Below are 15,559 nucleotides of genomic sequence, written 5' to 3'. Positions count from 1 at the left end.
CAGAGGTTATAGTGTGCCCAGCACACTTCAAACAGGGGCGGAAGGTTTGCACCAGCTCAATGGGGCTTTTCTCCAGGTAAGTGCAAGCCCTCTGGCTTTGGCCAGGGTAAATGTCAGGCCTCGGGAGAGTGAGTTTATCTTGGACCAGTTTGGTATTTTTACACCTTTTATAAAAGCTCATGTCTGACTGCTCTGCCACCAGGCTTCCCTCGCTGGACAGGTGGAGGTATTTTTTTCCTCAAAGGTGATGGTCAGTCTTTTGTTTGAATCCGGGTTTTGACACAAATTTCACGATTCAGTTACATTCTGATTTACAAGCTTGCAATTTGATTCGATATATTGATTATTTTGGATACATATCAGGTTTCTCAAGGAAAAAAATCTCTCAAGTAATGCTGTAAACTACACATGAGAGTCAGTTGGTAACTACATTACTATAATATTGAAGGTAAAAATGATCTGATTGTTATACAAATGCTTAAATGTGACCCTGGACCACAAAACCAGTCTTAAGTCGCTGGGGTATATTTGTAGCAATAGCCAAAAATACATTGTATGGGTCAAAATTATTGATTTTTCTTTTATACCAAAAATCATTAGGATATTAAGTAAAGATCATGTTTCATGAAGATATTTTGAAAAATTCCTACTGTAAATATGTCAAAACGTAATTTTTGATTAGTAATATGCATTAGTAAGAGCTTCATATGGCGAATTTTAAAGGTGATTTTCTCATTTTGATTTTTTTGCACCCTCAGATTCCATATATTCAAATAGTCGTATCTCGGCCAAATATTGTCCTATACTAACAAACTATACATCAATGGAAAGCTTGCTTATTCAGATTTCAGATGATGTATAAAGCTCAATTTTGCAAAATTGACCCTTATGACTGGTTTTGTGGTCCAGGGTCACAAATAAGCAATAATGATGTCATAAAAGCCTGACAGAATTAAACATTTAAAAACAGTAAAAATTATAATGAATATGTTATATGGTGCATATATTTAGCAACTCTATAGGTAATTTTTCTAGCTGACTAACGAATGGTCACTGAATGTTTTTTCTGAGGTAAATGTGATGTTACATGACATTGCATATAAGCTGCTGTACTGACGTCTTTGCACTGCTGAAACACTAATTGAGCGATTACACGTGACAGGATATGCATTTCGGTAAGCTGTACTCTTTCTTTAACATACCGTCGGATGTTCATGTTTATTTCGTGTTGAAACTGGTTGAAGTGGAGGATCAATTCAGGTGCCACTTCTCTTAAACTGAGGCACTACAGCGATCTGTTACTCTACATTAAACCATGCCAAAATGGCATTTAGTGTTTGATATTGTAATAAAATGGACAGAATTTGAGATCTGAGACTTTGTTTCATATCAAAAGTAACAAAGCAAAAAGCTTATTATGATTTATTGGATGGGAGGTGCACTACAATGTTTCATTCATTAACTGAAAACTAGCTTGATTCTTTGCATTTAAGAATCAATATCATTTCATAAAAATGAAAATCTATTAAAAATCGAGAAATCAACATTTTTTAACCAGCCCTACTACATATGCTTACACAATTCCTAGTGGTTAATCATTAGGGATGAAAATCTATAAGGAATTTACCAATTTGTCTGAGAATCAGGCAAAACAGGTCACACTCAATGGTTTTAATTCTGTACAAAGAACTGACTTTTAACAAGTCATTCGTTTAGAAATTAGACTACACTGGTTGTGCTGTATAGTTTTTATTCTTTAAAAAGATTCACATGATTCAAGATGTTTTTGATTAGCTCAAAAACCAAAATCTTTCGAACATCAGACTGTTGGTAGAGCTGTGTGGCTCATCATTCAAATTGCTGTATGTTGTATGTGCTGTATGTGTCATTCTCCTTTTTATGTTTTGCATAAAAATAGCTCAATCCAAAAAGAGCTGTTTACATGCTATCATTGCAGATAAGTCTTTTGTCTCCCTTAGTGATGTCATTTTTGAAAACTAAGCAGAACAAGTGCAGCTATACATAATGGCAGTTGCTGTTTGTTTTGCTAACCCACTAAGATGGTTAAGGTCTCCGAAATGGCAGCCTCTGCTTTAGGGCTGAATAAGACATAGCAAGGCTGATGTGGTCGGTTACAATGCCTGTCGTTTCTCCCCGCTGTGCCACCCATGAGCTTAAATTGCTAATGGCCCTGCCATGTATAAATACCATTCTCTAGCTAATTAGTCACACTCACCCGCTGAGGGCTGCGGTTGCAACTCAGACTCTAGGTGAGGCCAAAGGCCCACGTTTTAAATTCTCTCTTGCAAACAATACATGTCAGAAAGCTTTATCATGATCATTCTTCTGCGGCGTTGGGGCAGTTGGCTGGAGCTTAATGCTAGGGAATTTATAAAATAGGAAAGTGTACGACTCAGGCTATTAAAAGGCAAGAAATTAGGCCTCATTTGAAGAATAAATCCTTGAGATGTCTGAAGTACAAGTAAACAAAGTGCATTGATTTATATCAGTTGTCATGTTTTTGTTTGTGGTTCAAGGCAATTTTTGTAGTTTACTGCAGTATCACTGTGATGTGAATCATTTTCATATTGAAGATTTTGGTGATCTTTTTGCATATTACAGTACCTGTAAGACAGTTAAACATTGCAAATTCATAATTTTTAATTCTTCCTAAGATCCTAAGAGTATCTTTACTCACCGAATCAACTTGACATCCTCAAGTGCGAGTTGCTTTCTCGAAGAAGACGGATGGAGAGTAGCTAAACCAGCTTTGGTTGCATCTGTAACAGTTGCAGCAAATGCAAGCGCATTAGTTTTTGGCATGGTGTACAAAATATGGCAAGGCGTATGGAAAGTGAGAAGATTGTCAGTGTTTTACAAAGAGAATAGCAGATGGCCTGGATCTTGCCTCTGGCATTCGTGCCCTCTCCCGCTTCTGCTATTAAAACGTGATGGGTGGAGGAGGGAAACTTAATATTTCAACTCTGGCTAACAATTTGTGAGCTTCACACTTCACAACAAAGGCGACTGAAAGTTCTTTGTTGGATGGCATTAATCATGGCATTGAACCTCTGTGTTACCAGCAGTAAAAGGCAGCCATAAAAAACAGGGGTGCTTTCATTTATTCTTCCGTTAAGATCTGTGGTCTCAGTGATACTAGACATTTTCTTGCGGTGATATTTCATGTCATCGCTGTTGTTTGCAGTGGCTCGGTTTTCATCTGCGATCGTGATGGATTTCGTAACACAATAACTTTTTTTAGTTTTGATACCTTTTGTACTGTATCAACAAAAATATTATTTTAAAATGTATCCATTTATTTATTTTTATTCTTCAGTGGCCTGGAAATGCCTTTCTGCTTTAAGTCCTTTTCCTTTAAGTCCAAAATTCAGGCTTTTTTTTTTTTTTTGTAAATGAGAGCATATTTTTCCACATATAAAAATGTAAAAAAAATAAATTTAATGAATGAATTAAAAAAATATCCCAACAATATGAGTATAATTTAAGTATGGTGGAAATTTATGGATTTAAAAAAAAAAAGTTTGCTGCCACACTTTTTTGCCATTTTCTGTGGCATTTTTTGCCCTGGCTCTTTTTAATTTCTGTCCGTGTCCCAGGTCATTCATCTAAACCAATTTTTTGCATATGGGACATAGAAACAAATATGTTCTGACAGTCCAGCTGATTTGAGAGAAAAAAAGCTGAGCTTGAATGTTGTCCTCAGATGGAAGGGGAGCCTCTCATGAAACGCCTGTTGTTTTTAGAAGCTTGGAAAAAGTAACAGACTGGCCCCAGACGCAGGGGGATTCCATATGTGAAAACACGTCACTTGGGCTTCCCTCATCATCTTTTTCCTCTCTTGTGCTTAATTCTCTAATTCGTGCTGTTTTTGGACAAAGAAAAGGCAGTAGATTTAACCAGGTTGTTATGAATCTATTAAGTTGTTACTGAGGTAAATTGCTGGCTAAATATACAAACACACAACATACTAACCCGTTTGAAGTGCCTTTTCTTAGCTCTCCTTCCAAGTGGAGTTCGCTCAGATCAGAGGAGCTGATATGCCTGATTATCGACCAATATTTGGATGAAACCCGAGCTGTGGACTGGGGGCGACAGCTCTTCCTTTTGATTGGGTGAGTGATGAATTACAAGGAAGTGCAGTAACTGGAGCCGAATCTACCACACGATGAGAGGCGGCTGAGTGTGTTTTATGTAGAGACAGACAAGCTCCCATTTCCCATTGTCTCTGTCTGAGACTTCCATCAAACAGAGGGTTAATGTTACAAAAGTCTGAAACACTTGAGCAGTGTGTATGTGTCTGCTAGTGACCGTCATTTATTATTAATGAATAAATGACAACAGTGAAAGATTTGTGAGAAACATGCCATGTCCCACATCCGTCATAGTCTATATATAAATAAACTCCAGACACCTTTAGCACTTCGACTTCCTAGTAATGCAAACTTTTCTAATAGTTTATTTTTACATTTCTTATGGTATAATCAATAAAAATGAAGTGGTTTTAATATGGGCAAAACATATAAAAGACAATTCAAAACCGATCAATCAATTTGAGTTTTCAAAAGCAAAACATTTGTGTTGTATTCAGGCCATGCAACTTTCTAATTAAGTAGATATTTTATGGAATATGGTTTTAAGTCATTTCCTATCCACACTTCATTATAAATCCTAGAAACACTCAAGAGTTGTCTGTGGAAAATGCACTGCAGTATTTTAAAGATGTTATTTCTTCAAGCTCCTGAGAGAAAATTCTTAGGTCATTCTAAAATACGTATGAAACTACAAATCCCTTCCTGAAGCTCAGAAATTAATGCACAGAAGAGAGGAAATTTTCCTGCTCAGGAAAAACAGAGATCTTATCGGACTCACACTGCTGCCTCAAATATCAGCGGTGCCGCTGAGTCCTCTTGTGCCACCTATGGGTGCACTTTAGTTCACATTCATTTTTTGTTATTTTATTTTGAATAATTCGTTTTTTTTTTTTTTGTTTATTTCTTATTTTTGTTGTTATTACTTAAAGCATCATAAAAGTGTCATAAAATTAGTTCATACACTCTAAAATGCTGGGTTAAAAACAAACATTTCTGGGTTATTCTGGGGCAACCCAGCGCTGGGTAAATATCGGACAGAACACGTGGGGTTATTTTGACCCAGCTTCTTGGGTTTTATACAGTAACCCATTTCAATGTCAGTATTTTCCAGTGTGAAGGTATGTGAAGGGGTTCATCATTTGTCTTTGACAGTAAAAATGACCCAGCAGCTGAGTTACAGAAAAACAACCCAGCACCTGGGTAAAAACAAACAAACAAACAAACAAAAAAAAACCTAACAGGCTGAACCCAGCATATGGGTTAAAACAATAGCCCAGCATTTTTAGAGTGCAGAAAAACTATCCAGTACCTGGGTTAAAATGTTATAAATAACCCAGTAAAATGAACCAACAGGCTGAACCCAGCATTTGGGTTAAAAAAAATAACCCAGCATTTTTAGAGTGCAGAAAAACTACCCAGCACCTGGGTAAAAATGTTAAAAATAACCCAATAAAATGAACCAACAGGCTGAACCCAACATATGGGTTAGAACAATGGCCCAGCATTTTTAGAGTGCAGAAAAACTACCCAGAACCTGGGTAAAAATGTTAAAAATAACCCAATAAAATGAACCAACAGGCTGAACCCAGCATATGGGTTAAAACAATAGCCCAGCATTTTTAGAGTGCAGAACAGCTACCCAGCACCTGGGTTAAAATGTTCAAAATAACCCAATCAAATGACCCAACAGGCTGAACCCAGCACTTGGGTTTAAAAAAATAACCCAGCATTTTTTAGAGTACAGAAAAACTACCCAGCACCTGGGTAAATATATTAAAAATAACCCAATTAAATGACCCAACAGGCTGAACCCAGCACCTGGATTCAAAAAATAACTCAGCATTTTTTAGAATGCAGAAAAACTACCCAGCACCTGGGTAAAGATATTAGAAACAACCCAATAAAATGACCCAACAGGCTGAACCCAGCACTTGGATTCAAAAAATAACCCAGCATTTTTTAGATTGCAGAAAAACTACCCAGCACCTGGGTAAAAATGTTAAAAATAACCCAATAAAACGACCCAACAGGCTGAACCCAGCATTTGAGGTGAAAAAAACATATATTCCAGCTTCAAGTCTACTAAACCACAAATAAATAAGTGATTTTGTTAGCAAAGCTACATTATCAGCCTGCTGATCAAATGACCCATGATAAAGTTTCACTTTCCATTGTGCCAGAACGAGTTAACGTTCATTCCCAGCTATCAAAGCCACATGTTCGTCACCATGTCTGACTAAGAAGTGACTGCTCAGCATCATTTGACATTATCTTTATGACACTGACCTATTTCTGGTCTTATCACTCTATATGTCACAGAGATCTTAAAACGAAGAGTTTTTCTGATACTATAAGATTTCTGCCTTTGTCTTCATGAATCCAATTAACTGAAACAGTCTCTTTAATAACCAGGGAGATCCATCGCACACTTTGTGGCCATCACTTTTAATGTCTCAAATCAAATCAAATCAAACGGCAAATGAAGGCTGCAAGGAAAGGCAGCGTTCTCCCGTTCTTCGGGCGGAGAACAAATGACCCGAATGAGAGGTCTCATCAGTCCTGTCTCCCGGATCAGAGCTCCTCTGCCTGTCAAAGTCACGTTTTAATCGCCAAGGTAATTTAAATTCACATTAATGAAAACAAATGGCTCCCTGAGCTCCTGGCGCTCAGTGTAATAAATTATTATTGCTCCCAACAATCACATCTCCCTGCATTTTTCAATTACACGCCCCCTGTTGAGTTGCTCAAGGATAGCCCACTTTGATGAAGATAAACGATCTTCCCGAGACGTCGGAGTGTCTGCTACCTCATTGTAATAGTTTTCTAATTTAGGCACATCTTGCATGATGTGAGACATGATTTATCTGTCTATATCTCTGGCTTGACATCGCAGTAATATAATTGAAAGCAGGTGCTAATTACACTTTTGATTGGGCAGGAACGTTAACAAACAGAGGACGGCGTGTTGAGCAGAAAACCTATTTTCCACATGGCGATTTAACAGTAATTAACATCATGTCAGCAAGTTTTCTTTATAAAAGTCAAAGTCTGAGTTTTACCTTTTCATGGACCGTCTTTAGATTAATCAAGCCGCTGCTGTTTCAAAGAGTCATTGGTACCCTCTCCATCTGGCACTGTGGCTAATTGGCATCCCAGATTGCCCTACAAGCCAAGTAATCTGTTGTCCAATGTCACCATCCCCCTGTCTGTCACCATGAGTGGCTCAGGTTTCTCGATCCAAGCTGCTCTCGGCCACTGAAGTGAACCGGATCCCTGGTTGTATGGCGCGCTGTAAAACAACTTTCAGATTTATCACCTCTGAAATAATATTTCTCATTCTTTATCCACAATAAAAATGATCGACTGGGCCAATGTAAACAATAGCGATAGGAAAAAACACACAGAGTCCTGTGAATTGTTTAAACACGCCTACATCACACACTTGTGTCAGTGATTTATAATCTGAATACACGCAACTCAGTGTACCTCTCAGGATCTCTGGAGAGCCGTATTAGTCCTGTCATCTCTTCAACAAAGAACGTGAAGTTCTGCAGGCTCGGATTGCAGGGGAACATCATTAAGACGTAATTGCTGAATGGTTAACATAGCGGGGCACTGAATTTAACTGCACTTTGAATAAAGGTGTTCATTCTAACAGAGCAGCCTTTGGGAGCATGTTGCCAACCCACAGTGGTGTTAATGACAGGCACTCATTCAATGTCTTTCACTACCTGGAAGAACTTATGATAATTGTTCTGGTGGCGTGGAAAAGCGGGTTTTTGAAGATGGGCCGAGACAGAGGCCAGCCAGTGGGTCTAAAAACAGATGGGTGCTTCTACTTAAGCTCACAAGTAGTTTTTGTCCCCACAAAAATGTCTTACATTGAATTTTATATGTGTACACTACCAGTCAAAAGTTTTTAATGCTTTTCAAAGAAGTCTCTTCTGCTCACCAAGCAAAAACAATTTTCAAATATTTTTACTATTTAAAATAACTGTTTTCTATTTGAATATATTTTAAAATGCAATTTATTCCTGTGATCAAATATAAATTTTCAGCATCATTTCTCCAGTCTTTAGTGTCATATGATCCTTCACAAATCATTCTAATATGTTGATTTGCATATTTGCAACTGATTGGTAGTGTGTATATGTATATATATATATATATATATATATATAAGAAGTATATGCCAATTATTCAGAATACTTAATTAAGACTTAAGGTCTGAGCACTGAAAGAATATAATGTCAAAATGTCAATCACTGAACAGACAAGTCAGGTTAGCAAGGGGTCAAGTTTCTCTATGTCCCACTTACTCAAAATGAAACACCATAAGCACAGCTGCACCGGCATTCACTTTTCACAAGCTTGGCCTCTTGTCTGCTGGCAGGCTTAATCCTGAAAAATAACACCAAATGCTCTTCCATTCAACATACGGACAGACGGTTATGTCTTCAGAGCATTCTCATTGAGTGACATGAAAAGGTCTAATCACCAGAGAGGTCCTCCAGTGAGCACTTTTCAGAAACATTTTTGGTTATTCCATTGACTTTACATGTCCTTGGAGAACCACTGAACCCTTTAATATGATGTAGATAAGGGTTGGCTTGCAGATGTACAATTCGTTCTACCTCCCAAGTCATCACGCTGGTAATGACTGTTCTTCCATATTAGACTCTTGGCACAGCGCGATATAAAGGGATTGATTTACCCATCTGAGGTCTAAAAAGTCTTTATAAGGGTAAGTCTGCATACTTAGGAATAGTACTTTTGTTTGGAGCATTTTTTGAAGGCCTGAAGCAACAAAACAGTATTGACGCAAATGCAAACGGTAGTCTACACCAAGTATAACATTTGCAAACTACCTTTATTTTTAATTACCCCATGATATTTATTCACCCTCAAGCCACCCTGGGTGTATATGACTTTCTTCTTTCAGAAGAAAAAAAAATTCTTAATTATATAAAAAAAATGTCCTGGCTTTTCCAAGTTTAATAATGGAAGAGATTCAAGTGAACAGGGGAGTCAAGATTTCGCTGAATGGTTAACATAAAGGCCTTCTGAAGCAAATTAGCGCATCTGTGTAAGAAAAATATGCATATTGAAAACTTTATAAACTGTAATCTTTAGTTTCCGCTAACTGTCGTACTCATGTTCACGAGAGATTGACATTCCAGCGGATGACGTAGGACATAGGAGTAAAGTATTTGTCTAAAAGAAGATGGTCATATACACCTAGGATACAGTTGATGTCAAAAGTTTACATCCCCCTTTCAGAATCATTAAAAGTGTTAATTATTTTATCAAAATAAGAGGGATCATGCAAAATGCATGTTATTGTTTATCTAACACTGACCTAAATAGGATATTTCACATAAAAGATTACATACAGTCCATAAGAGAAAATAATAGTTAAATTTATAAAAATGACCCCGTTTAAAAGTTTACATCCCCTTGATTTTTAATACTGTGTTCTTACCTGAATGATCCACAGCTGTGTTTTTTGTTTAGTGATAGCTGTTCATAAGTCCCTTGTTTGTCCTGAACAGTTAAACTGCCTGCTGTTATTCAGAAAAATCCTTCAAGTCCCACAACTTCTTTGGTTTTCCAGCATTTTTGAACCCTTTCCAACAATGACTGTATGATTTAGAGATCCTTCTTTTCACACTGAGAATAACTGAGGGACTCATATGCAACTATTACAGAAGGTTCAAATGCTCAATGATGTTTCAGAAGGAAAGGCCATGCATTCAGACCCAGAATGGAGATTTTACATTTTTATTATTTTGCCTAAATATCATATATTTTTTTATTTTGTACTGCTCTTCAGAGGCCACAGAAGATAGTTACATGTTTCCCAGAAGACAAAATAAGTTAAATTTACCCTGATCATTAAGTTTTCACCCCCAGCCCTTAATGCACTGTTTCCTTCTGGAGCATCAGTGAGCATCTGAACCTTCTGTAATAGTTGCATATGAGTCCCTCAGTTGTCCTCAGTGTGAAAAGATGGATCTCAAAATTATATAGTCATTGTCGGAAAGGGTTAACAACAACTTTTGAACCGGGTCATCTATCGGGTCAAATATCTTATTCAGGTCAGTACTAAATAAACAATAACATGGATTTTGTATGATCCCTCTTATTTTGGTAAAAGCAGCCATATTACCCTGGAGCCCAAGACTGGTTGCCCACTTAAGCTAAGCAGGGTTGAGCCTGGTCAGTACCTGGATGGGAGACCTCCTGGGAAAACTATAGGTTGCTGCTGGAAGAGGTGTTAGTGAAGCCATCATGAGTTGCTCACCCTATGCTCTGTGTGGGCCCTAATGCCCCAGTGTAGTGACGGGGACACTATACTGTCAGAAGAACACAGGATGAGACGTTAAACTGAGGTCCTGACTCTCTGTAGTCAATTAGATGTAACCCTGGCATCCTGACCAAATTTGCCCATTGGCCTCTGAACATCATGGCCTCCTAATCATCAATCATCGATGTTTTACAACCGAACCTACAAGCCTGACTCATTATTACTGACTTCTCTACGCAGTCACAGAAAAGACAGCAGGGAGTGTATCTATACAAAGGACAATGTAAAAAACAAACACATAAGCACCAGCTGCACTGCATTGGCCCAGATGGGCAGATCCTCAGACTACTCCTATTCAACAACCTTCCTTTCAGCTTATTGCAAACTGAATCCACAGACATCTAGATTCCTTCACAGTTCACCTTACTTTCCATGCAACAGGAGCTAAATTGTCAGCACACATATAAAGTTCAATCAGATTTACTTTCCATACATAACTCATAGGCCTTTTTGCACTTAAATACTTTTAAATGTGCTGTATTGCACTTCATTCCCCTATTTTTTTATTGCAAAAAAAGCTTTTTTAAAGATAAAATCTATACTTCATCTTGTAGAGCTCAAGAAACCTGGTCATATTTTACAGCTCACATTGGAAGAGAGCTCTTCCTGCTGTTAATCAGATACATGGCTACATGGGGGATACAGCACAGGTGGAACACTATTACTTACCTTCTAGTCAACACCTGCCCGTTTCTTCTAACCACCCGTACTCTTCTGCTTTTCTCATTATTTCCTCTCATCCCCTTTTTCTGAATACAAGAAGTTCATAAGTGAAGCTCCAGCTGTATGTATACAAGACATCTTCTGTCTGCATATAAGTCTCTGGTCGCTCCCAAAGATCCACTGGCTCCCCTTTATGAACTGATCCTTTGCTCTCTATAATTCACTGCAGATTCACAATAATCACGGGTTTTATAAATGAGACATCTAATTGTAAACAGTACTGAGAATATTTGCACATGAGCTGAAATGATTTGTATGAATTTACACTTACTCATTCAAAGCAGCTCAACAAAAAAAAAAAAAAAAAAAAAAATTACCCTCATGTGCTAGTAGAATATGACTCATAAGTCACAGTATTACTGTATTTATTACTGTATATAGTACGTTTGTACTAAAATGTATTTGAATTTTACGACCACATTGAACCAAGTTAAAGGATTAGTTCATTTCCATAAGAATAAGAGTTTCCTGATAATTTCCTCCCCCCAGGTCATCCAAGATGTTAATGACTTTCTTTCTTCAGTCAAAAAGAAATTAATGTTTTTAAAGAAAAAAACATTGCAGGATTTTTCATCATATAGTGGATTTCGATTGTGGCCAACGGGCTGAAGGTCCAAACTACAGTTTCAATGCAGCTTCAAATGGCTCTACACGATCCCAGCAAGGAATATGGATCTTATCTAGCGAAACGATCATCTTTTCTTTTTTTTTTAATGAAAATGTATATAGTTTTTTAACCCTTTGAGCGGTACGGTCCCACATATGGGATTCTATTTTCTGTGCCCCTGGGAGTACTGTCCCACATATGGGATTTAGAACGTTCGGTGACGTCACGCAACTGCCAAATTCAAACTGTGTTTTCGCGCGTTGGTTGGCGCTGAGCTAGAGAGAGACGCTTGCTGTGCTTGTCATACAATCACAATTGTGCAGTGTTTTCAACGACTTAACGTTTATTTTAGGTTTCAGGAATTTAAATACACATAATTACTAGTAAAACAATACATTTACAGTTTGTAAAATACACACGGATGTCTATGGAAGCAGCAATAACAATCCATTCAAGTATAATTTGCCGACGTGTTTGATTTATATCAGATAAACATAATGAAAGTAATGATATAATTCACTCCATTCCTTTCCCACTTCACCAGCTACTTACTTGAATGTATTTCGGGAAATTTACCGAAATACATTCGGTGAATTTACGTGCTGTAAATCCGGCTGACTGGACTCTGAACGGCAGCGCGAACAAACATGGCGGCGCCCATCTCACGTTATAGATCACGATCCTGATCATTTATAAAGGTTTTAAAACAGCAAAATACACTCACTTACACGTATTCGTGAATCGGAATATCAGATAGTTGAAAACATGGTAAGCAAGTGTGTGAATATTTTGAATAAAAAAGGAAAAACGAAATAAAAGCGATACGTCTGTCATACAGCGCTGTAGTGGCTGCGGTGTCAATCATGACGCGTCGCCATGGAAACAATAAAGTGAACGTTCTAAAATAACGGTCGCCTAAAAAAAACTCACTCTGGGGGGTTCGATAGAATATTTTAAACTCACCACTGAAAGGGTTAACCATACATGCTTGTCTTGCACTATCTTGACCTCACTGTTTACCCTACATTTTTGAACCAAAGTACACAGACGTAGAACTAACCGCATGTGACTTTTCCAATGTGATCCAATTGTTTCGATAGATAAGACACTTATTCCTGGACTGGGATTGTGCAGAGCCCTTTGAAGCTTCATTGAAACTGCAATTTGGACCTTCCCATTGGGCACCACTGAAGTCCACTATATGGAGAAAAATCCTGTAATGTTTTCCTCAAAAACCTTAATTTATTTTCGACTAAAGAAAGAAAGATATTAACATCTCGGCTGACATAGAGGTGAGTAAATTATAAGGAAATGTTTATTCTAGACGTTAATTAATCCTTTAAACCACACATATGCAAAAATTGCATAGGCTTATAATATAATAGGCAAATAATAGTTAGCAATACTATTCACACCAAAACGATGTTCTTACGGTTACCCGGATGCGCGGCCATTGTGTCCATACTCATGTAATCAGCAGCACTGATTGCATGTACCAGTGAAAACATTGTTCTACCCATCTAACCAGCGTGGAAGCTGCTAAATCATATAGAGAAGGACTTAGTAAGCAAGAGAGGGCATTATATTTTGACAAACTAAAGTTAATACAGGGCTCAACGCTAAAGTGTTTCCTTGGTTACTGCTATACACAAAAGCTGTGCTAGGCTTATCAACACTGCTCTATAATGCATTATACAGATGCTAGATGAAAAGAAAACGCCATGTAAACTTTTCTGAAAACAGACAGTTCCCCTCAGAGACACATTCATGTAAACTCCTACCCCCAGTTCATTATTTAGGAGTTTCTTCCAATATTTCATCCATCGTGAACAGTGAGATTGATCTGCCTGCTACAATATTTTCTCCTCTTTATGTCCGTCTTCAGTGTTTCTGGCTACTGTTAACGGCCTTTTACAGACTAAATATAGTAATAATGTAATATTTCCACACAAATGACATTTTGGAACATGAATGCACTGCAGCGAATGTACGAGAGCTGCACGGACCATAGGGCAGTCCATATTGCTGAACCCTGTATTAAGTGGTAAATATCCATAGGATCTGCCTCCTTTGTCGCGGACCAAACCCATACACCAGTTCTGTTCGGTTCAATGGCATGCCCTGTGTCCCAGTGTGCATACTATCCACCCTATCTGCCCTAAATCGTATTGAAAGTTACTACTATCACACAAAATTTAGGATGGATAGTATACACATTGGGATGCAGGCATTGTTTACGTTCAGTGCCGCCGCAGTGCCCGACTTCCAGACTGATGAGGTAACGCAAAAACACTCACAACATAACATATTTTTACAAGACTGTGATGACGTGTTTTAATGGTCATCATCATCATGAATCCTTGAAAGTTTTTCAAATTTTGATTTTTAAAAATTGTATGTACATTTATAACGCTATACTTTATATTATATCACCTTTTCATCAAGTTGCAAAAAACTAGTTAACGCTTTGCGAGTGTGTTTCTAATGCCGCGTCTATGAGATGAATAGTAAATTTGACATTGTTCTCTCTTCTGACTGCCGATATCAGTCTGTTCCAATATTTTTCCTTTGATTGAAAGGCATAAAAATACTATCGTGGAGTCTTTCTTTTGCTATTTAAGCAAATGGGAATGCAAAAATATATTTGTGGTACTCTCCCATTCACTGCTCTCAGATTTTACCCAAGTGTGACGACTTCCGCTATGAGAAACCCAGAAATGTGAGAAAGGTCCATTGTATGAAATCATTATGAATGAGGCACATCGAGTGTTTTTGAAGGCTAAAGTGCTTTGGATTCTGAATTCAGCAAAACAAACTCTTTCTCAGAGAACTTGTTTGGTGCTTTAATTCATCATTTCTATTTGCATTATCAACAATTTCAGTGTAATTCTGCGGAACCGCTTCAGGAGATTGTTGACAAGTTAGTGCTGTGTTACATTGTGTGCTATTTTTACTTTTGTTACCAAAAAAGTTATGTCTGCACTGTACTGTGAACCCAAGAGTTGGTGGATTTACAAGGTGGCTGTGAGATCATTTCCACACTTTCCACACTCTTATAAATCACTGGCTCTCTCCAAATACACGGTTCCAAATGACTTTACCACGACAATACACCCACTCCAGAACTTTACGCAGAAATGAAAGTCACTGTCTTCTTGAACTCTCTAGCTCAGTGACAATAGCAGCACTCTGGAAGTGTTATAAAACTGAAAGAAGAGCTGGGTTAGGGGGTTATATTAATTCTTAAAGTATGTTCAAATTTCCGCACATGTGGTTTCAGTTGCATGATCAATGACTGGGGTATGTCAGATACCAACCACATCCTCCACCCGTTTCCTTATGCAAGTGCACTAAATCAGGCTTTGCTAAAGGAATTGCTTTATGTCAGCGGGTTGCTATTGTCAATAAATGGAGTTTCATAGAATAGCTATTTTACAGTCACTGTAGATGAAAACAAACAGAATAATAAGCCAGCAACTACAAAAGAATACAATTAATGCCAAGGATTTCATTCCACCAACACATTATGTTTACTACAAGGCAACAGTGGCATTGTTGGTCTTTACTAATTGGAAACATTCAGAGAACATGAGGAAAACAGAAGCAATAATGAAATCCAGATGGGTCCTTATTATTGCAAAACATGCCTGAAATCACATCAGCTAGGAGAAGAGTGTTTCAATTCCAACACATGAAGGTAGCTTCTCAGCAAAGAGTGGTTGTTCAATTAATAATAATAGGGAACATCCC

This window comes from Labeo rohita, chromosome 13, assembly GCF_022985175.1.
Source record: "Labeo rohita strain BAU-BD-2019 chromosome 13, IGBB_LRoh.1.0, whole genome shotgun sequence".
NCBI classification, from domain to species: Eukaryota; Metazoa; Chordata; class Actinopteri; order Cypriniformes; family Cyprinidae; genus Labeo; species Labeo rohita.
This window is presented reverse-complemented; position numbering follows the sequence as displayed.